At 39.3% G+C, this 22,969-nt stretch overlaps 2 pseudogenes; both read right to left on the bottom strand.

Moving 5' to 3' along the window:
* Window positions 1-5,672: 5,672 nt before the first annotated feature.
* LOC109105306 lies at window positions 5,673-6,261 on the bottom strand (annotated as a pseudogene).
* A 949-nt stretch (window positions 6,262-7,210) lies between these two features.
* LOC122147858 lies at window positions 7,211-8,544 on the bottom strand (annotated as a pseudogene).
* Window positions 8,545-22,969: the final 14,425 nt, after the last annotated feature.

The raw sequence follows: 22,969 nt of genomic DNA, 5'->3' as shown, positions 1-22,969 counted from the left end.
ATATATATATATATATATATATATATATATATATATATATATATATATATATATATATATTAAGAACCCCAAACTGCATAAAAAAACACATACAAATCGGCTATACATAGTATGAGCGACACACAAAACTCCTCCCACATAGTGAAAACCTGAGACCACGGTTTACCAACCGTGACCGGTGGTTCGTCATCGGAAGGTGGGAATTATGAGCATGCTGATTCATTGATGGTTCTACAGCGGATTACACATGGATGGATGGATTATGCTGTGAGTGGTTACTTCCGGTGTTTGAAACAATTTTATTAACCAATTTTATTTAAAGAAATACTAAGTAATCACGTGAATACATCGATATTCCGCCAAGTAAACACATTTTTCGACTAAAAGACAAAATGTGCGTTGTTAAGGGAAGCCCTGTGATCACATACGTTCAGATATGTGTCTCGTTATTCTATCAAAAATTTCGATATCAACCCATTAATTTTGCACTTGTGACAGAAATTAAGACATTTTTGTCATTATGAAGATCTATCTAATGATACACTGATCTCAAAATTAAATAAGAATTAATAATTTTGTAAATGTTATTTTAACAGCTGGCAGAAAGGCCCAACTTCATAGTCTTAAAAAAATGAATGTATAGATGTATCTAACATATTTACTGTTAGTAAACGAAGTTACAAATATAATATTTTGATTATATGTTGAAAAAAGAAAAAAAAAATCTCAGGGCATCTTCTCCAATTTTATTATGACTATTATAGGTAACTATTATACTGTACCTACTATGCCATAAAAAGTGTTTATAAAGTAGTTTTGTAAGGTCACAGAGCCATTGCCCTTCATTGCCCCAGCTTTACCAACAGAGTTATTTTGAGACATAAACACTTTCAACTCTTTCGATTTTTCAAAGATGATGCAACTCTTGACAAAAGTTTCAAAACAAATACAGAAAACTTTTTTACAGTAGTAGAAAATATATCAAATGTCATCAATGATTTAATAATCTTTAATAATAAAAGTCAGCATCAGAATACAGTAATTTTCTTATTCCATATTTAGATTAGCTGCAGTAGGTATACATTATATAAATGTGTGTTGTTGTTGTTTTTTGTTTTTTGTTATTTTTGCTTCAGAAATTAAATAATTTGCTTTTCATAGGTGAATGAATAGAAACCAATGAATATTTCTGAGATATCTCAGGATACTATTAAAACAATCCAGATGGAATAATTTCGAATTAAGACTCTTGTTGTGTGCTGTGGTGTAGCAATATAGAAGCTATCAGATGTATTAATAATATTTTGGAGAAATCAACTCTGTTTTTCATGACAGCAACAGAAAGAGTCCTGATATGAAACCAAATCTGTGTGACCACTGTATTAAACTGCTGTACTGTCAGTCATCATTATTTCTATGCTGAATATGGTGCTGCTCAGTAAGGTTGTCATATTAAACAGTTTCTGCACTTCTGATGTGGCTGTTAGAGTTCACATCAGCAGCATCCCAGAAACTATGAAGATCGCAATGACCATAACAGTAAGCTCAGGAAAGTTACAGGTTAGAGCATTGGATCGAAGTTAAAAATGTCTTGATGGTTTTGTTTATTGCAGACACGCAACTTTTCACTAATGCTGGATCACACTAATAATAGGTTTTCGTGTTTACAGAGTAATTAAAAGTAGGTCAGATACAAAAACTGTTCACATACAAAAACATTCATACATTCATTCCATTCATACTTTGCATTCATACAAATGTGTTGCTTATGTCTTGCTTTTGTGTTAATTTCTGTTTTCAGTTTGGACAAAACACCAAACGCAAAGTAAGTGAAAGTTTTTTCTGAGAATATCTTCATTGTTCATACTTTTTCATCATTGAACTTTCAGGTGTACCGTACAACACTAATTACTATGTATTCTTATTTATCACATATTTTATAACTGTAATTGGAAACTCTATAGTCATTATCATTATTGCTCTTGAGCGAGGTCACAGTCCAAAGTACACTGGTGTGTTGGCCTTGGCTGAATTTAGTGAAACTAATTCACTGATTATAAACATGATGAAGACTGTTTTTTTTTTTTTTTTTTTACTCATGCTACATCTCTTATAATGATTGACAAACTTTTGTGTGTGTGTGTGTGTGTGTGTGTGTGTGTGTGTGTGTGTGTGTGTGTGTGTGTGTGTGTGTGTGTGTGTGTGTGTGTGGAATCTGGAATATGATTGCTTCATTGCAATTTGCCTGCCATTAAGGTATCATTCTATTCCTTCTATTCATTTTATTTCTGCCGTATGGACAAAAACTGACAGTCATCACTGATAAGCTACTACTAAATATTGTAGAAACTTAATTTTCTGTAAAGTTGCTTTGCAATGTTTTGTATCATAAAAAGCGCTATACAAATAAACTTGAATTGAATTGAATTGAATATTCCATTATTAAACAATACCATTATGGTTTTAATTTTCCCAGCATTATGGGTATTCACTTCTTCTATTGTTTGTTTATTTTATTTATAAAGCATAATTTAATACAACAGAAGTTCTCCAAAGTGCTGTACAACAAATTGATGATCTCTGTTTTTTTTATCATTAATTTTTAAAAAATTTAGGGACATCCAGCTTTTTATGTCATTCAGACAGGCTAGGAGGGGAGTTAAATTTTGGTAGATAAATTTCTGTATCATCAGCACAGCAATGAAAGTAGACACCATGCTTCTTGAAAATAGATCCCAAAGGAAGCATAAATAATGAAAACAAGAGAGGAGTAAGAATGGACCCTTGAGGAACCCCACAAGTTAGTGGAGCTGGAGTTGAGAAAAATTCACCCAGATTAACTGCAAAGCTTCTGTTAGATAAGTAAGACTTAATCCACTGAAGGGCAACTCCTCAAAAGCCAACATAATGCTCCAGACGAGAAACCAAGATACTATGATATGATATCAAATGCCGCACTAATATCTAATAATACCAAGATCGCTGAAGCTCCAGAATCAACGCTTAATAAAATTTCATTATAAACTTTTAAAAGCACTGATTCAGTACTGTGTTTTGCTCTAAAACCTGACTGAAAAACTTCAAACACTGAATTTCTCATCAAGAAGGTCTGTAATTTGATAAAAACTACCTTCTCCAGAACTTTCGAAAGGAAAGGTAGTTTTGAAATTGGTCTGGAATGAGAAAACTCTGTAGGGTCCACTGCACTGTAGCATGTTTAAAAGAAGATGGTACATAGCCCGTAGACAGGCAACAATTTATCATAGCCAAAATCCTTGGGCCAATAACATTAAAAACCTGTTTAAAAATGTGTGTAGGAATAATGTCTTGAGGACTGTTTGTAGACTTCAAATTTTTAACAATCTCAGCTAACATTGTGAGAGAAACAGGTTCAAACTGATAAAAAAGAGCAGAGCATGAAACAGTTGAGACTGATGGATCATAATCAGGTAACTGAATAGAAGATCTAGCATTGGCAATCTTCTCAATAAAGTGATTACGAAAGTTTTCACATGTTTGCAGAGAGATACAGTCAGATGCAGCAGGATTAATGGCAGAGTTCAAGGTACTAAATAAAACTAAAAAATAAATACTGAAAAATAATTGTCCCTCGCTCTTTTGACCATTATCTGATATTTTGACAGCGAACCCTTAAAAATATCATAAGAAACTTGAAGCTTGTCCTTCTTCCATTTGCGCTCCGCGTGCCTACAGACCCATCAGAGTGCACGAGTAGAATCTTTTAACCATGGTTCTGATTTAGATTTAATGCGCCTAACCTTTAGTGGAGGTTAGCATGCAGAGTTAAATGAAAAAAAGTGAGAAGGAGAGCTTCCATGATTCACATTAAAAAAAGAACCATTACTGTACAAATTACAAAACTCAAGAACAGTCACAGAATTCACTGTACGGAGCCGGCATGCAGGTATACATGGTTTAACAGCAGGTCTTAGAAAGGAAACTCCAAAAACAACAGACTTGTGATCAGAGAAGCCATTATCAATAATTTCAACCTCACATACAGACAAACCATAGGATAGGATAAGATCCAGTGTGTGGCCATGTTCATGTGTTGGACCTGTGTAGTGTCGTGTGTGCTGCCATGGATCTGAGGGATCACACTCAGTCTTGGGGTTTTGTTTCCAGAAGATAGACTTTATTTCAGAGAGAATACGAAGCCGAGATGTTCTCTGTGAGAAGATCTCCAGAATGTTTGTGGTATCTCATTATATACCATATACAGGGCGTTCCCAATATTCCATAATTTTTCCTTATGCTTACAATTCGATCCCCAGAGAGAAGGGGCCCCCTATTTGGTCTGGTAAGGAGAAAGACCCTTTTGTTGGTCTCCCCAGATGTTTCTCATCTGGGTCTGGACATTCTGGTCACGTAGGCATCTTTCTTCCTATACTACAACCATAGGATTATAATGGAATAATAACTATAGACATATATGGCTAAATTCACATTGATTATACTTGATTAATAGAAAATCTTATTAATAAAAATCTTCTACAAATGTTAAAGTTTGTTTTAGTTTATTTGTGTAAATTATTTTTAAAGTCTTTAGCCAGTGCGTTTGAGGGACAGCAAACATGTATATTAAAATCTCCTAAAATGAGGATTCTGTCATAAGTAGTCATAATTCCTCCCTAAAATACGGTAAACTCAGTTATAAACTCCTTGTTTAATTTGGGTGGTCTGTAAACCAACACACATATCACACGGTTTGTTGAGTCAACATGCATCAATTGTAATTCAAAACTAGAATAGACATCAGGCTGCAAGCTCAGGCCATCAATTTAAAAAAAAAACTGATGCAAGTCCACCACCACGACCAGTAGTGCGGGGGGAATTAAAAAAGGTACAATCCGGTGGTACAAGCTCAGTAAAAGAGCTAAGGACTCCAACATTAAGCCAAGTCTCAGTCACAAATAAAAAATCCAGATCTTGTGAAATGAAAAAGTCATTCAATATGAAGGTCTTATTAACTAACGATCTTGAATTAACCAGAGCCATTCTGACCAAAATTGAATCATGAGCCGACTGTGATGCACAACACAGTGGGTGAAGGTTCATTATGTTCTATGTTGTATGATGTTGTGGAACGTGGCTCCTGGAGAGCAACTTTGTTGCAGAGTTTAGCTCCAGCACACAAAGGTTTCTAGTGATCCTGATGACCTTGATTAGCTAGTTCAGGTGTGTTTAAACAGTCAGTGCCAGTGGAGAAAGTCTTCATCCTTCCTCGAGGACCTGAAATTTGTGTAACTACACAAAGATGGAGCAGTAGGATATAATAACAACAAAGGAACCCAACAGTATTGCAAAGGCATAGATGAGGGTTGGAATACTAGCTATACACAGTGCATACCAGTGTTATAATAGAAACATGATCACATTAACAGTCTCAGTTTTTTATATCTGACAGTGACAAAATTACCATGTAGTTCTTAACCTCTAAAACAGAACATTTAAGACTCCTATGATACAAATTTTGTGGATAAAACGGATGATATCTTATATCTTCTCACAGTTACTCTGCTAATTTAGTATACTTACATCTACAAAATACTATTTTGTTTTTGTTGTTTCTTCTAATGTATGCCTGCTGTAATAAATTACACACATACAATTGATACATACACTTTTGTTTGAATAAATAGGGGATTCATTTAAACTTTTATCCTTTTAAGTAAGGTCTCCTTCACATCTTTTGTCCTTAAACAGTAAATGAGGGGGTTGATCATGGGTGGAAACAGACTTTACAGCAAAATAATGACTAATCGCAAATCAGTGTCAATTTTGTTGATGCCAATGTTGCTAGACAAATAAATAAAACGCCTGGGTAGAAAATAGAGAGCAATTATGATGAGCTGAGGACTGCAGGTGGAGAAAGTCTTCAGCCTTCCCTGAGCACTCAGTATACGCAGAACTGCTACAATGATGGCACATTAAGAGAAAACAATAAAGGCCAAAAGACCCAGCAACACAACCATAGCAAATGCAAATGCTAGCACTGTACAGTGCCCTGTAGAAATGTGATCACAGTAACAGTGTGTAATTGTGTTTTCTGCACAGTAAGGCAAAAGGGAAAACCCTTATTGTCATTATTAAAGGGCATGTTTGTGATAGCACCTATGCAGAGAAACAAAGATAGAAAATGTTTAATTTTGTAACTATATTAGGATATCTCAGGGGATTACAGATGGCTACAAGTGTTGCTGTTGTTATTCCTACAGTCTCTCCCAGAAACTGACCCATCTCAATGTCATTGCGTTATTTGCAACATATTCCCTTGTATCAGTTTATCTTGTGAAACTGATACTTTGAAGTGCTACTTTTAGAGAGGTTACCCCTAAATAAATGAGATAATAACAAAAATTAAGAAATTAAGATTTAATATGTGACCTTCTTTATCAATAAACAGGATTAACTTTATGTGTTGGTTTTTTCACTTCAACTCAGTTATGTATTTATTACTCACCCTCATGTCGTTTCCCTCACGGGTTTGAAACGACATGAGGGTGAGTAATTAATGACAGAATTTTCATTTTTGGGTGAACTAACGCTTTAAGCATCAATAAATTGATATCTTAGTTAATGTTTAGATTGTATTCTTTATTATACAGCAAATACAGAAATGACTTTAAGTTTAGACACCATAACAGAGAGAAAATAAAAAGAACCTTATTAGCAGATCTCAAGCATACTTATGTGAAAATGGATCCTTGGTTAGCATTATTTGGAACATGATATGAACAAACATGACAGTTAACAGCATTTGGGTGTATGAAACCTTAGGGTAACGTGAACTATATCAGCATAATACTGACTGCTCACAACAAAATTCCTTCAAATATCTTGCACAATTTTCTGTCTATTTTGTTGTTTTATCTTCGAGTCAGAAATTAAGAACACAGTACATACTCTTAAAATCAGATAAATAAACTGCATATCACTGCTGTTCACCAACACACATTATGTCTCAAACACCCGTTCATGTTAGTAGTGTAGCAGAGTGAATTTAACTATTTTCTGCTCATACACTTATTTTCCACATAATGAATATAAAATAATGAAAAAAAAAAAAAAAAAAAAAAAAAAATATATATATATATATATATATATATATATATATATATATATATTTTTTTTTTTCAAATAGGTTATTTAAATTCCAATGATGGAAGAACACAAACAATCATTACAGTCATTTTAAAATGTTCTTTCTAATTGGCACAATTCTGTTTTTAAGCACTTTTCGAATTTAAGACTCTGATTCAGCTGTGTTTAAAACATAAATAATGGGATTTAACATTGGTGGAAGAGTAAATGAAAGAGATGTGCTGATGACTCTGGCATTGGGAGTGAGAGGAGTAATTGCTGAAGCAATAAAAGGGAATATTACAGGAAGAAAGAATATTCCGACCAACAAAAGGTGTGAAACACAGGTCTTCAGTGCTTTTAAACGTGCTTCCCAAGTTGTAATTTTACTTAAGGCAAAAAAAATGCCCATATATGACAGGACTATAATGCAGAATGGTACTATAAGGAACAAAGTAGCAATGACGTTATTAAAAAACACATTAATGCTATTGTCGTTGCATGCCAACCTCAACACTGGTCCATAGTCACACAAAAAAAATTATGTACCACATTAGATTTACAGATTGAAAGTCGGGTCATCAAAGACGTTGACAGGGCCACAAGAGAAGTGTTAAATGCCCATACTACTAAAAACACTAAAGACATGACAGTATTATTTAGTAGGGCATGATATCTCAATGGCAGGCAAATTGCAATAACGCGATCAAGTGCAAGAACAACAAGAGTGACACTTTGCAGAGTAATAAAGAAGTTCACAAAAAACATGTTTGCCAAACAAGCATTATAGGACATGTACTGTGAGTCAGAAAAAAAAGTTTTCATCATGTTAGGAATCACTGCGTTAGTTTCACCAATATCAGCCAAGGCCAAATTAAACACACCAATGTACTTTGGGCTGTGCAGGCTTCGTTCAAGAGCAATAATGAGAAGCACTATAGAGTTCCCAATCACAGCAATAAAATATGTGATAAATAAAAAGATATAGTAATAACTGCTGTACGGTATACCCGAAAGTCCAATGATGAAAAAGTATTCAGGTCGAACAATGGACATATTCTGAACAAAACTTGCATTTAAAGTACTCATGGCAGCTTTGTGTTTGATGTTTTTTTTTTAAAAATCAGAAAATAGAAATTACCATAGTTTAGGCACATCACAAAATTGTAATTTTACTCTTCTAACTACTATTTTTGAATGCTGAAATGATACCTTTATGTAAAGCTTCTGCATAATATTTCAATCACAATCCTGTATACATAAAGTTTTAGAGCCAAAGCAAACGATGACTGTGAATGTCTGAACACTTGTGAGCTGCTTTGAATATGTCTCCACTGAAAATGCTTATCCTCATTCTCTAATGTTGTGAAGATCATTGGGCATTTGTGTCATTAAATCCAAATATATCTTCTGATTCATCTCTTGAGAGCCTTCAGACAAATGATGTAATGCTACTTTGCTTATGTTAATGTTCTAGCCACTGCTTTAGATTTAAAGGTAGACTTAATTGTGTCATTTTCTCCCCAAAATTATGCCTCTTTGTGAATATCAAGGTATATTTAGATGATTACTTCATATTTAGAAGTTAAGACAAAATCATCAATTCGATACATTTTCCACTTAATTATATCATCTGATGGGCATTAGTAGTTTTCAGCGCTATCTCCCTGTGATTTCACATCCGAGATCGCTGTTATGACGATGATTGGCTTCAGATACTTTACTCATATTACATGATCATTATTCCCTCCCTAATTAGATGATGACCATCTTATGATATTCTGCATTCTGTTTCAGTGCATAACTAACATGATAGTTGTGTCCCAGTTCAGGATCTGCATCCTTTGATCCTTCCAAGGCCGAATGCATGACAGGAGTATAACCCCTTCAGAGAATGCAGCGCCTGAATTGGGACACAGCTACTGAAGCATTTATATATCAAACATGAAGCTTATAGTGATCAGTCGATTCAAGATCAGCGTGAGTCTATTAATAATTTGATTTCTACATTTTTGCAAAAATTCATATTATAATCAATGTCACAGTTCCTGTTGCATGCATGCTCTCTTAAGTAGCCAAGATCGTAGTGTGGGTATTTGAACAGGCCCACTCCATTCTCATTAGATTGCATTAAAAATGCAAAAAGAATATACTTAACAGTTTTATGTAAAGAAATACAAAGTAATCATGTGGATACAATGATATTTCACCAAGTGTACACACTTGGATTAAAAGTGATAATGTACATTGTTTAGTCAAGCCCCCGGACCACATAAACCGGAGCAAACGCAATTGAATATGTTCAAGTATTCGTCTATTTATTCTATTCAAAATATCAATAACCACTCATTGATTCTGCACTCCAGAGAGAATTTAAGAAATTACTGTCTTTGTAACAGAATTTGATTATAATCATAAGCAGTGGTCAAATATCAAAGCTGTCCAATCCAATGATACACAGTTTGTCAAAATCAAATAAGAACTCATAATTATTTATAAATCTTATATTAAAGGGGTCATATGATGCGATTTCAAGTTTTCCTTTCTCTTTGGAGTGTTACAAGCTGTTCGTGAATAGATAAGTTCCCTAAAGTTGCAAAGACTAAAGTCTCAAACCCAAAGAGATATTCTTACGAAAGTTAAGACTCTTCCATGCCCTCCTAAAATGCTTCTTTTAAACACGCCCCCACATGTCTACAACACGATGTGGGAAGATTTGCATTACACCATCCAAATGTTCACGCAAAGAAAGAAGGAGTAACTTTATTGTTGCTGCCACCACTGCCGTCATGTTGTGAAGATACTGTGTGTTTCGTGGGCAAAAGCGAAAATACTTTGTTTGGCCTTCCAAAAGAGGACACGACTAGAAATCAGCGGTTAAGTTGTATTTACAGCACTGTTCCCACCCTGTCTGTTGATGTATGAAAAAGTCGCAGTGTTGTCCTCGTGGACCAACACATGTTTGTCCAGCTGCAGTGGCCAGAACTGCCGCAAGGCTACATGCACTGCTAGCAGCTCCAGACAGTTGATGTGCCAAAGCAGTCAAGGCCCTGTCCAGGACCCCGAGGTGCCCCAGCCCATATTGGAGGCATCTGTCATGACAATGACATGCTGGAACACATGTTCTAAGGGTACCCCGTAGAAAAGCAAAGTCTGACCAGGAGCTGAATAAGCACAAACACATCGGCGTGATGGTGACATGATGTGTACTATGGTGCCATGCCCATCTCGGGACTCGGGAGTGTAACCTGTGCTGAAGTGGTCTCATATAAAGCAATTGTAGTGGCATGACTGCGGCTGCCCCAGGAGCCTCTGAAAGTGTTTCAGTGGTACCGCCGTCCTGTCTCTGAAGGAACTCCGGCAGTTCAGCACCGACTGAACATGTTCATTGGTGAGACGTGTCATCATACTCAACAAGTTTAACTCCATAATGAGAAAATAGATTTTCTGCATGGGGGAGAGCTTGCGCTTCTCTGGCTTGACATGAAGCCCCAACTGACTGAGGTGCCAATGCACCAGGCCCCTGTGATCGCACAACTCCTTCCATGCCCGGGCCATGATGAGCCAGTCGTTGAGGTAGTTGAGGATCCTGATGCCCACTTCCCATAGTGGGGCAAGGGCACCCTCCGTGACTTTCATAAAGACACTGGGGCACAGGTAGAGCCCGAAGGGGAGGACCTTATACTGCCATGCCTGACCCTTGAATGCAAACTGTAGGAATGATCTGTGTCGAGAAAGGATTGAGACATGAAAGTATGTGTCCTTCAGGTCGATCGCTGCAAACCAATATTGGGCTTGAATGCATTTGAGAATATGTTTCTGCGTCAACATTTTGAACGGGAGGTCAAAATGTTGTAAAACCCCTTCCTCATCTTGGCTGGAGGGACCAGCTCGATTGCATCCTTCACCAATGGGACAGCAATCTCCTCGCGCAAAACAGAGGTGTCTCGGACTGTCACCAAAGTCTCAAGAACGCTGCTGAGCCTTGGGTGGTCGCCTGGCAAATTTTAATTGCCTAGCCAAGTTGAACTGTCCGAATAAGCCAGCAGGACGGGTTGGGCAGATCAACCACGCTCCCAAACTCCATACGAGTGGCACCAAAGGTACAGTCTACCTTGAGTTGTGCCTGGTGGCGTAGAGGGAATCGTGTTTCAAGTCATCAAAGCAAAACTCCCCGCATCCCGGAAGGGACTTGCCATAGACCCATGGAGAGGCATGCGTCTCTAACACTCGACCTCTTGTCCACTGGCAAAAGAAGGTGCCGTGGGTGAGGATGAGGAAGTGGTGTGTCACTCATTGTCAACCCACTAGCCTTGCAACTCGGAGGAAAAGGAAACTGCTCTTTCTTGAAAATGTGGAACAGAAAGAAAATGAAACGAAAGGTTCTCTTCCCGGCCCTCCTCTGGGGGAAGCAGCGGCACGGTCCTCACCACCTACTGAAAAGCAGTCTTCCACATCTTCGAGTTGCCCATGTAAGGGCCGCTTCGACATCTTCCTAGAGGACTTAATGGCCGGATTTGACACGGGGGGCGCCGCTCTCCTGCGTGGGGCTCAACATACCAGCCTCAACAGTGTCTCAGCGCAAGATGTGTTGAATGGCTTCAGTCTGCTTTTGTACTCCCAAAAACTGCTGGGAAAAGTCTTTGACAGTGTTGCCGAACAGGTCAGCCTGGGAGATGGGAGTGTCAAGAAAGCGTACTTTGTCAACATCTCTTATCTTAGCCAGGTTGAGCCAGAGATGGCGCTCCTGGACAACCAGAGTGGACATCGCCATCATGTGCGATGTGTGACTTCATGTGACATCATGTGACTTTCATTGCCCCTAGGACAAAGTCAGTCGCTGTGCATCAACGGGGGCCTGACTTGACTCTGGAAGATCAACGGGGGCCTGACTTGACTCTGGAAGATCAACGGGGCCCTGACTTGACTCTGGAAGATCAACTGTGGCTGCCATCTTGTGCAGTGGTTTTGGGTTGGCGGCCATCTTGTGCAGTGGTGCTGGGCTGGCGGCCATCTTGTACAGTGGCGTTGGGCTGGCGGCCATCGTGTGCAGTGGCGCTGGGCTGGCGGCTATCGTGTGCAGTGGCGCTGGGCTGGCGGCCATCGTGTGCAGTGGCGCTGGGCTGGCGGCCATCTTGTGCAGTGGCGCTGGGCTGGCGGCCATCTTGTGCAGTGGCTCTGGAGTGGCAGCCATGACAGGATTAGTCTCAGGAGCAGCGGCCATTTTGTGAACAGCCTCCGGGGTGGCAGCCTTCTTGTGAAGAGACTTTGGGGCTTTAAAGTCCTCTGCCTCTCCCACAGTGAAAGGAGAACCACATAACAAGAGAGCATAGTCCATTATGTCTCTTAAACTACAGATAAATTCCCCTCCAGGTAACATTGATTTAATTGGTTCATTGAGTCCAAAACGGAACAAGTCCTTAAACAAAACTTCATCATGTAATGGTACTTGATAAGACAACTCACAGAACCGGTGAACATACTCCTCAACAGATAGGCCTCCTTGACGAAGACGTAACAGCTGGTCTACTGGGTCCATGGTTGTGCTGAGGAGGAATCTGCGCCTTTACGGTTTTCCCGAACAACCAGGAGAAAACATCAGACAGAACGTTTGGATATTTGTGAGGCTGTCATCCCAACCTTTGCTGGCAAAGCTCAGGAGTTCATCGATGTGGTACACCGTTTGGGGAAAGTGAGGAGCGAGAATGCTCAGTCCTCTGGTCAAAAACCTTGAGGGATTATTCTACAGTTTACAATGCGTCACTTTCGGGACGCGCTCTGGAAAGCTGCAAAGAACTCTCCTTAAAACACGATTTACGGTTCGCAGAAGATCTGTCCCCAGATGATCGAGAGCAGCGCAACAAACTTTGGCCACTGGTTGAGAAAGCTCGCAACAAGGACGCCGCGCTTACTTTGTTGGTCCAAAGGCGTACACTGATGGTAAAGAACTTGTTCTACAGGACATTGAGGTCACTGAGGGAATTTAAACTTGAGTTAGTTTGCTGTTTTGGTCTGCTTTTTTCATTGCGTTTGTTGACCTTAGAATGACCTTAGAATGACCTACAAAATGCTAACTTAAAAATCGGACATTAGAATGTACATTATAATTTGAGTAATTTATCTTTTAATTTATTATTGATTTATATATATTTTTTTGATTATTATAATTATTGTTTATTTTATTTTATTTGTATTATTTGTTATTATTATTATTATTTTTATTGTTATTATAATTAATATTTTGTAATTTCTTGGAAGATCCCTATCTTGTTTACATTGTTCAATGTTTCTATTTGCTCAGTTAACGCAAAAAGGTTGCGTAATGATGTTAAACGTAAGCTATTTTTTATATGCAAAATCACTTAATACTGATTTTTGTTTTATACAAGAGTCACATGCAAATTCTAGTAATTTTAAGTTTTGGAAATCACAGTGGGGTGATGAGTTATTTTCTTAATTTGGTTCTAATTTATCAGCAGGTGTTTTAACTTTGAAGCACAAGTTTAGGGGTAAGATAATAGAAACAATATCTGATCCTGAAGGCCATTTTCTTTTTTTATTGGTTACTTTAAATTATCTTTTCTTTGTCCTGGGTAACAATTATGGATTTAATTCCACAAAAAATAACCTCAAATTATTTAATTCAATAGAAACACATTTAGAGTATTTTAAATCTAAATATCCTAATGTGTTTATTATTTTGGGTGGAGACTTTAATCAAACTATAAATAATAATTTGGACAGATCACCACCTAGACTGTCTGATAGTTCATCCGGCCTTTGTGGTTTGATCTTCCGATTTGGCTTAATTGACATTTGGAGAGAAAAACATCCTCATGCTTTACAGTTTACTTGGTCTAACAATTCTGTTTCACTTAGATCTATAATTGTTTTTTGGTTAATATCGGACTCTTTATCCAATTTTGTCAATAGAGTTGAAATTTTGCCTTCTCCTTTGTCTGACCATAAATATATCATTCTCTTTCGATAGTCCTTCTTCTTACTCAAGAACATATAATTCATACTGGAAACTTAACTCTGCTTTATTAGAAGATGCGGAAATTTGTTGGTCTGGCATATCTAGGATTACTTTTTTTCTTAACAAAGCTCAAGCCGAAGATAATTTTGGTTCTAATTGGGAGCTGCTAAAATATAATATTAGATTAATTTTAGTCAAAGCTGGAACTCAAAAAGCTAAGCAATATAAAGCAGAGGAACTTGATATTGTTAAAAGACTTGTCTACTTCTCCTGCTCTCCTTTTGAGAAGTTATCTGTTGACCAGAAATTAGAATTAGTTGAACTTCAGAATTCATTAGATAACTTGTATATTTGAAAAGCAAAGGGTGCTTTTGTTCGCTCAAGAAGGAGGTGGTTAGAGGAGGGAGAACGTAATTCCAGTAATTTTTTTAGATTAGAGAAACAGCGAAATCATCTAAATTCTATAAATGGCCTTAAGGTAAATGGTGTGGTTTTAAACAATTATAAAGAAATTTCTAATTATTGTGAAGAGTTTTATAAAGACCTTTATCGTTCTAGATACTCTCAACAGAATTTGGACATATTCATTAACTCCCTTGATACGGACCTTATACCCAAAATTAATGATATTGGAAAGAATTTATGTGATGCTCCTATTCAAATTCAAGATATTTCTGAGGCCATTGACAAGTTAAAACTTAATAAATCTCCAGGAAATGATGGTTTGACCTCAGAATTTTATAAGAAATTTTCAAATCATCTTTCACCGTTTCTCTTTAATGTTTATTTAAAAAGCCTTAAAAAGGGTATTCTCCCACCGTCTGTGACTCAGGGTGTTATATATTTGATCCCTAAACCTCAAAAAGACCCCTCTCAATTGAAAAACTGGCGACCTATAAGTCTTCTGAATAATGACCATAAAATATTAGCCATGATTTTTGCTAAAAAGATTAAATGTGTCCTAGATGATATAATAGATGAATGTCAATCAGGCTTTATGACAGACAGACTTATTTAAAACAATATTAGACTTGTTCTTGATATTTTAGATTACTCAGATTTTATCCTGGAGGACAGTTTTCTGCTTTTTCTTGATTTTTATAAAGCTTTTGATTCTACTGAATTTCCTTTTATTCTTAAGTCCTTGAATTTTTTTAGTTTTGGCCGTAATTTTATAAATGAAATTCAAACTTTGTATAATAATTCCAATGCTTCAATAAAATTACAGCATGGTACTCATAGGTTATCATAGAGAGAGGCATTCGTCAAGGCTGCTCTATCTCGCCTTATTTTTCTGCTTCCTACACAGCTCTTAGCCATCCACATTGAAAATAGTAATTTGAAAGGTATCTCTGAGGCAAGTCGGTCAATATTAATAAGCCAACTAGCTGATGACACAACTCTTTTTAAAAAAAATAAAGATTAAGTTCATTTAGCTTTAGACAAAATTAGTTTTTTTTTTTCCTCTGCTTCCTTTGTCTTAATATCCATAAATCTGAAGTTTTATCTATAAAAGATTCTACTGATGTTAAAATTTGTGACATCCCAGTCAAATCTGAAGTTAAATATCTAGGTTTAATTATATGTAAAGATCAGAAAAAGAGATCAAAGCTTAATTTTAAACCCTTTTATTCTCTCTATCCGATGCAAATTAAAATTCTTGGTTACAGCGTGATCTGTCAATAACAGGTAGAGTGTTACTTTCTAAGGCAGGTGGGTTATCTCGGGTTATCTATCCTGCAATGGTACTGGGTGTTTCACGAGTTCACACTTACATATAATTAGCTGAAGTATAAAATGCATATTTGGCGTGTTGTCCGGGGAAGGGCTCCGAGCTTGGGAATGGCCCGAACCTAGAGTACCCCCCCACATAAGTGTAAAATGAACTCTAAGTGGAGGAGATGGGGTGGAGGGGGGATGCTGATAAACCGTCAATGGACAGGGGTAAGTCAGCTGTATTTATACCCTAGTGTTGATTATCTTAAGTGAGCTCCACCTGTGCTAATTAGGCTAAGTATCTGACGTGCTCCTCCCGAACCTTGTTAATGAAACACCATTTCACGAGTTCACACTTACATATAATTAGCTGAAGTATAAAATGCATATTTGGCGTGCAGTCCGGGGAAGGGCTCCGAGCTCGGGAATGGCCCGAACCTAGAGTACCCCCCAAAAAAGCAATAGCAAGAGGACAGCCGCCAGACTAAGGACCCCCCCACAATAGCATTGAGATCTGGCGGGGCTGATATTTGGAAAGTCAGCTGGTTGGCCGGCCGGAAGAGCCTACGTACTCCTGAGGGAGTGACTTATACATTTGGAAAGGTAGGCCCCTACCGGCTGCAGGTATCGAACTACGTGATTTGTGGCGCCCGGTCGGGAGGGCTCGAGCCGTTGCTCACAACCGGAGCACCTCACTGCATTGGAACGGATGAGCCCTACCGGCCGAAGAAGAAGGAGCAGCGTGATTGAATAGCCCGACCAGGAGGGCCCGAGTTGCCTCGACTTGAATAGGTCACAGTGTTGGCATACGGGCCCTACTGGCTGATGAGCCCCTGCTAATCAGTGGGCAACCAGAGCAGATAACTGACCGAGAGGGCCCATGAAGCCTCCGACTGGAGATCGAGACTCAGGACGACGGACGTGTAGGTCCTCTCAGTTGAGCAGATAAACAGGCTTTTGGGCCGCCGGCAAAGAGGACTAAATCCGGCAAAATCCGACGGGAGATCAATACTCACGATGTCAGATGGATAAGACCTGTTTGTGGGCAGCAAGTAAAGAAACCCGACCGGGAGCACTCTTGCCGACATCTGACACGAGCACAATACTCAACGGCATCAGATGGGTAAGCCTCGCCGGCCGGGGAGCGGGAATAGGAAAACCCGACTGCGCGGGCTCTCGCAGCATTCGATGGGAGATCAGGACTCAGGGCATCGAATGGGTAAGCCTCACCAGGCGGGGGGAAAAGATTTGGACAGCGTTTGGCAGGAGGTCGAGACTCTTAACGTCATACGGCTGAGCATCGCCACCCGTCAAACAGGAACGAAAAGTTAGGTGGCCGTGAGACTCTTGCCGACGTCCGATGGGAGATCAATACTCAAGGCATCGAACGGGTAAGCCTCTCCGACCGTAGCATGGAGAAAGTAAAGTTAGTGTGGCCTTGAGACTCTCGCCGACATCCGATGGGAGCTCAATACTCAAGGCATCGAATGGGTAAGCCTCTCCGGACGTAGAAAGGAAAAGGTAAGATTGTCTAGCCGGGAAGCTCTCGCCGACGTCCGATGGGAGCTCAATACTCAAGGCACCGAACGGATAAGCCTCTCCGGACGTAAGACGGAAAGGTAAAGTTGTGTTGTCATGAGGCTCTCGCCAGCGTACGATAGGAGCTCAATACTCAAGGGCATCGAACGGGTAAGCCTCGCTGACTGTAGGAGGAAAAGGTAAGGGTGTGTGGCCGGGAGGCTCTTGTCGACGTCCAAAGGGAGCTCTATACTCACGGTATCGGACGGGTGAGCCTTTGTTGACCATAGGATGAAAGAAGTAAGTTGTCAGGCCGGGAGACTCACGTTGACATCAGACGGGAGCTCAATACTAGATCGAACGGATAAGCCTCGCCGGCTGTAGAAAGGAAAAGTAAAGTTGTCTAGACGGGAGGCTCTCGCCGACGTCTGATGGGAGGAAAATACTCGCGCCATCAAACAGGTAAGCCTCTCCGAACGTAAGACAGAAAGATAAAGTTGACTGGGCCGGTATTTGGCCAGACGGTGAAGAGGTGTAGATTTTTTTTTTTTTTTTTTTACTTTAGCGTTGACCGATGAGGGTTTGGTGCGCTTGTTTAATGTGAAATTGGTTGGTTCTGATGTAGCTTTGGTATGCTTCTGATGGCCATCTTCCTAGCGTTTGGATCTGCTGTTTTGAGACCTTTTTGGGCTGCTGATGTTGCTGCCCCAATGCGAAAAGAGTGGCTAGAGAAATTCCCTGCTGGGATACCTGATAATTGCAGGACGGATTTTTGATGCTTTTGGAACCAGAAACGAGTGACAGGTTTTATGGAGTCGTCTAAAAATAGTGGTTCGTGGGGGAATTGAGTCTGAGAATTTCTAAGGCGGAGGTACTCGAAGATGGACTGGTATGGTTGGATTGGAGAAGAAAGCTTAAAGATGTAGATAAAATGACCTTTCTTGGCTTGGTCTGTTTTGCTTTGTTTGATTAGGAATGAGATTGTTTCCCTATCAAGTATGGTTAGGTCTGAGATGGTGGGGTTGATTTTTGGATCAAATTTAGAAGAGATGGTTAGTTCTGAGCATCTAAGAAAACCGAAAAAAGCTAGAATAAACATGGCGTCGAGAGTACGGGCTGTACTGAGCGGTTGGTAACGAGTGCGGAGCGTGTGAATACATTTTGTGAGGATGTCTAGTGTTATGGGTTGCCTGGAGTCAGGATGGGTGGGCTGGGATCGCTGGATTCCCTTAATCAGAAGGGAGGTTTGAGAATTATTAATTTCGGGTGAGGGAGCACCGAACATCAGTTTGTGAAAAAACTGGACACCGCTCAGATAACCTTTGATGGACCCGATCTGGAGACCTTTAACGCTGTTGAGATAGGATATGAATGAGGTGATGGTAAGTAGGGAAAAATCGGGGAACAGTATGTTGTATGATAGGTGGAATGCTCTAAAGCATCTCCACGCCGTCACGTATGACTGGAGGGTTCTAGGAGCAACTGCTTGGAGGATAGTGTCTAGTGATGCCTCGAGGAGGGGTTTAAATGGGTGGGTTACGGGAATATTAATTCTGAATAGTGAGGTACTGGAGTGGGGAACTGGTCCGCCTCTGGAACCAGCATCCTGAATTTCTGGAACAGAAAGCGAGACAGAGTCAGCAATTTGATTTTCTGAACCTGGAATATGTTTAGCAATCATTATGAATTGGTCGCATGCTGCTATCCACGTTAAGCATCTAAGGAGAGGCATGAGGTCAGGAGAATGAGTGCGGCCTTTGTTAATACACTGGACGGCTGCTTCGTTGTCGCAGTGTACTAAGATACTTTTAGAAGCCCATTCGTTTCCCCACAGAGAGGCTGCTACCACCAGGGGGTAGAGCTCAAAGAAGGCTGAGGACAGAGGGGAGCCCTGCAGCTGGGGGGGGCCATGGAGCCGCAAACCAACGACCTTGGTAAACCCTCCATAGCCAATTGAGGGGGCTGCGTCAGTAAATAATTGGATGTCGACGGGAGACGAAATTTGGTTGCTGTAAAAAATGGAAAGGCCATTCCACTGTTTAAGGAACATTATCCATAATTTAAGTTCGTTGCGGCATGCGTCAGATAGGGAAATGCGTTCCTCGAGCCTGTGTACGGATGACGTGAGTGAGAAAAGATGCTAGATGAAAGGGCGGCCCCGGGGAATGATGCGCATGGCGAAATTTAAGTGCCCGAGCTGAGAAAGGAGTTCGCGTTTAGAACAACTTGGGCTGTCGAGGAGGGTAGACGCGACAAGGATTATTCTATCGATCTTTTCCTTAGGCAGAGAAAGTTGAAATTTGACTGAGTCTAAGATGATACCTAGGAATTCGATGGATGTAGCGGGGCCCATTGTTTTTTCCTGAGCGATAGGGGTGCCAAGCTCGGAAAAACTTTTTGGACTGTGAGAATGTGGGCGGCTGGGATTGCGTTGGGAGGTGAGATGACCAGGAAGTCGTCTAAGAGGTGAATAAGGTGGGGAATTGCATAATTATTTGACAAAATCCAGCAAACAGCTTCTGACAGCGTGTCGAAGATTTTTGAGCTGCTTTTGCATCCGAAGGTTAACCGAACGGCGAAATAGAATTTCCCGAGCCATCGTATCCCAAATAAATGCTATGAATCTGGATGCATAGGCATAACTCTGAAATCTGAGGTGATGTCGACTTTTGCCAGCCAAGTGCTAAGAATTTCTGAAATCATCAAGAGTAATCGAGGTGATTAGGTTTCAAACAGCAAGTTATACGGAGCTGATGGAACGATTAGGAGTTTCTTACCCCCAATTTTTTTTTTTTTTAATGCAAAACTGAGAAGGCGGGGCATCGAAAGGGCTGATCGTTAATGGGTATGGACCGGTATGATAGCCTTAAACCAAAAATATCGCTGTTTTACAGTATATATACAGTTTTTTTTTTTTTCTCTCTCTTCTTTGATTTGTTTCCTAAAAAGGAGAAGGAAAAATAAATAAATGAAGACTGACATCTTTATTTAACCTAAATATGTAATTACAGTTAATTTTAGTTATATAATTCATGTACATATCATTTCATATCATTTAGTTATATAACAATAATCATACACATAATCTGATTTAATAACCCAATTTGAAGCAAAACCAGAATGTTCTCACAAGCTTTGTGAAATTATACCACGTAAACTTTTTATTAGACAATCAGCTCCCCTCAAAACACGTTCATATAAACACCCAAATCAGTATTGGGGATTTTCCTCCAATAGTTCGTGCATCATGAACAGTGAGTGATCTGCCTGCTACGGCAAGTCAAATTATTAATAATTTTTTTTTTATACATCAAGAGGGCTCAGATGAAAAATGGCAACTTTTCATGTCAACATTCAAGGATTTATGATTGCCGTAGCACCTCTGTTGTAAAGAATTGTTTAAAAATTCAAGATTAAGTGTATTTGAATTAGACATGGGAGCGGACACTGCAGCGGCAGTGGAGAAATATAGCTAAGAGGCTTCTGCGGGAGCAGACACTGCAGCGGCAGTGGAGAAATATAGATAGAGGCTTCTGCGGGAGCGGACAATGCAGCGGCAGTGGAGAAATATAGATAGAGGCTTCTGCGGGAGCGGACACTGCAGCGGCAGTGGGAGAAAAGAAAAATAGGGAAAAACTCCTGAGGGAGCGAGAACTGCAGCAGGTTTTTTTTTTTTTTAAGAACGTGCAACTTTAAGGTTATTAGGTTAAAAAAACACGTGCATTTCCTCTTAATCACGCGAAAAAAAAAAAAAGTATTGAAAAACTAGCCGATGCGCACGTTGGCTAGACTTGGAGAGAGGTGCCTAGTAATAGAGATCGCTAAGACATGTGACCAACTGGGCGGCAACGTCATCAGAACGCAAAGAATTATGGGTATGTTTGGCCAGTTTACCTGGGCTGGCATAGCAGGCTAGTGTTCTGGCATGAAAATAATGAAAAATTAGCGTGAAAAACAATATAATCGTACAAAATGCAGCAGACTAAAGAAAACATTGTCGGACCATACCGCCTAAAACTAAATCCTGATGCAAAGACGAGATATGACGAGAAAAAAAAAAAGGGAATCAAAGGACTTGATCCTTACGAGCAGAGCGACTGGTCAAGGGACGTCAAACTGTTGCCCAACTTCCAGCACCCATATATTTACAACTACATGATACTAAGTGTTAGTGCATACATATTTTTATAATGTAAATGTATTCATTTAAATGTATTAACATGTTAAATATGTAAAGAAACTGAAATTAAGTTGGATTGTTACTACTATTTAAGTTATGTACTTGTGTTTGCAACCAAAGAACACTGATTTTGCACAATTATTCCTTAATACAGATAAAGGAGGCAGAATTCCATTTAGTCTTTGTGTATTTTATTTACAGACATGGCTAAAAATCATTACATGTGAGAAGACACATTACAAAATCTTTTGGAAAACAATAAACATTTACATATTAGATGTGAGCATGGTATATAATTCTCCAAAAGGGCTTGAACCGGTCTGTGTTCGTAGCTTTGACCTCCGTATGGCCGAGGTACAGAGAAGGGGTCCAGTCAGGATCACACTCCAACATTTCATAGGCAGGTTTGCCTGCAAACACAGTCACCAAATAAATTGCTATGTAGCCTAGATGTACAACATTTAAAACTGATTAACGTTACGCTTTAGTACGTTGGTAACTTAAGCTCATCTTCTAGCCATTTCATGCTACTTAGCAGTTAACATTGGCCTAACGTCAAATCTAATGGTCTGGTTGAGTCAAACAAAACACACTGGTTATTTGCCCACAACATAACCTTTACAGAGTGTAATTGTAACTTACCGTTGTGAAAATGTTTTGAACACCATCGTGTGGAGTGTTATCGAAGGTAATCTTGGGCTCCTTACTGCTGCTAACGTTATCCATGCCATTCGTCAACTTTGTCACCTCTGAAACATGGCTTGTACTATTATTTTTCCACGCTGGAAAACGATAAAAGGATATTACGTTCTTAAGCTTTACGCCACTTCTATCGTGAGAACGACTATTCCAGTTTATAACAGCGTTCTTCCCTCCATGCATAGAAGTCTGGCGCGTTATGTTTGTGCCGCGGTTTCCCAAAATGCTTTGCGTTCACCACTGGGAATACGTCATGATGACGACACATTAGCAATCTCTATACTCGCGTCACATGTGAATTAGGTTGCGCTTGGTGATTGTTTCTTAGTGGTAAACCTTATTTTTAGCTGTACAAAACAGCTGGTTTAGCTGCTTGATATTGACGATTGATGTGTCCTATCATATTATTTTAATCTGTTATCTTAAGAACACTCTAGTTTGTACTGCAAACAGTTTTACTGTACGGTGTTAATCTCCTCGTTATTTTTAGCGGCTAATGAAATGGAAGTCTCACCCAGGCTCAGGCGTTGAGGAAAAAAGTGGATAATCGATAGTCGTTTAAGTACATAGCTGAAATCATTTTCTCGCAAATCAATCTTTTTCATCCGTTTATCTGAGTGAAGTGTAATTTAAAAAAACAGGAAAAAATACTCGCGAAATTAAGAAAATCTTAGAAATTTCTTTGTATTCTGCGCCGTTTGCGACGAGGCTGAAAATAATATAAAGATCCTTGTGTCACAACGTCTTTAGCAACCAACGAATGACACCTTTTA

Source organism: Cyprinus carpio, chromosome A15, assembly GCF_018340385.1.
Source record: "Cyprinus carpio isolate SPL01 chromosome A15, ASM1834038v1, whole genome shotgun sequence".
NCBI classification, from domain to species: Eukaryota; Metazoa; Chordata; class Actinopteri; order Cypriniformes; family Cyprinidae; genus Cyprinus; species Cyprinus carpio.
This window is presented reverse-complemented; position numbering and strand designations above follow the sequence as displayed.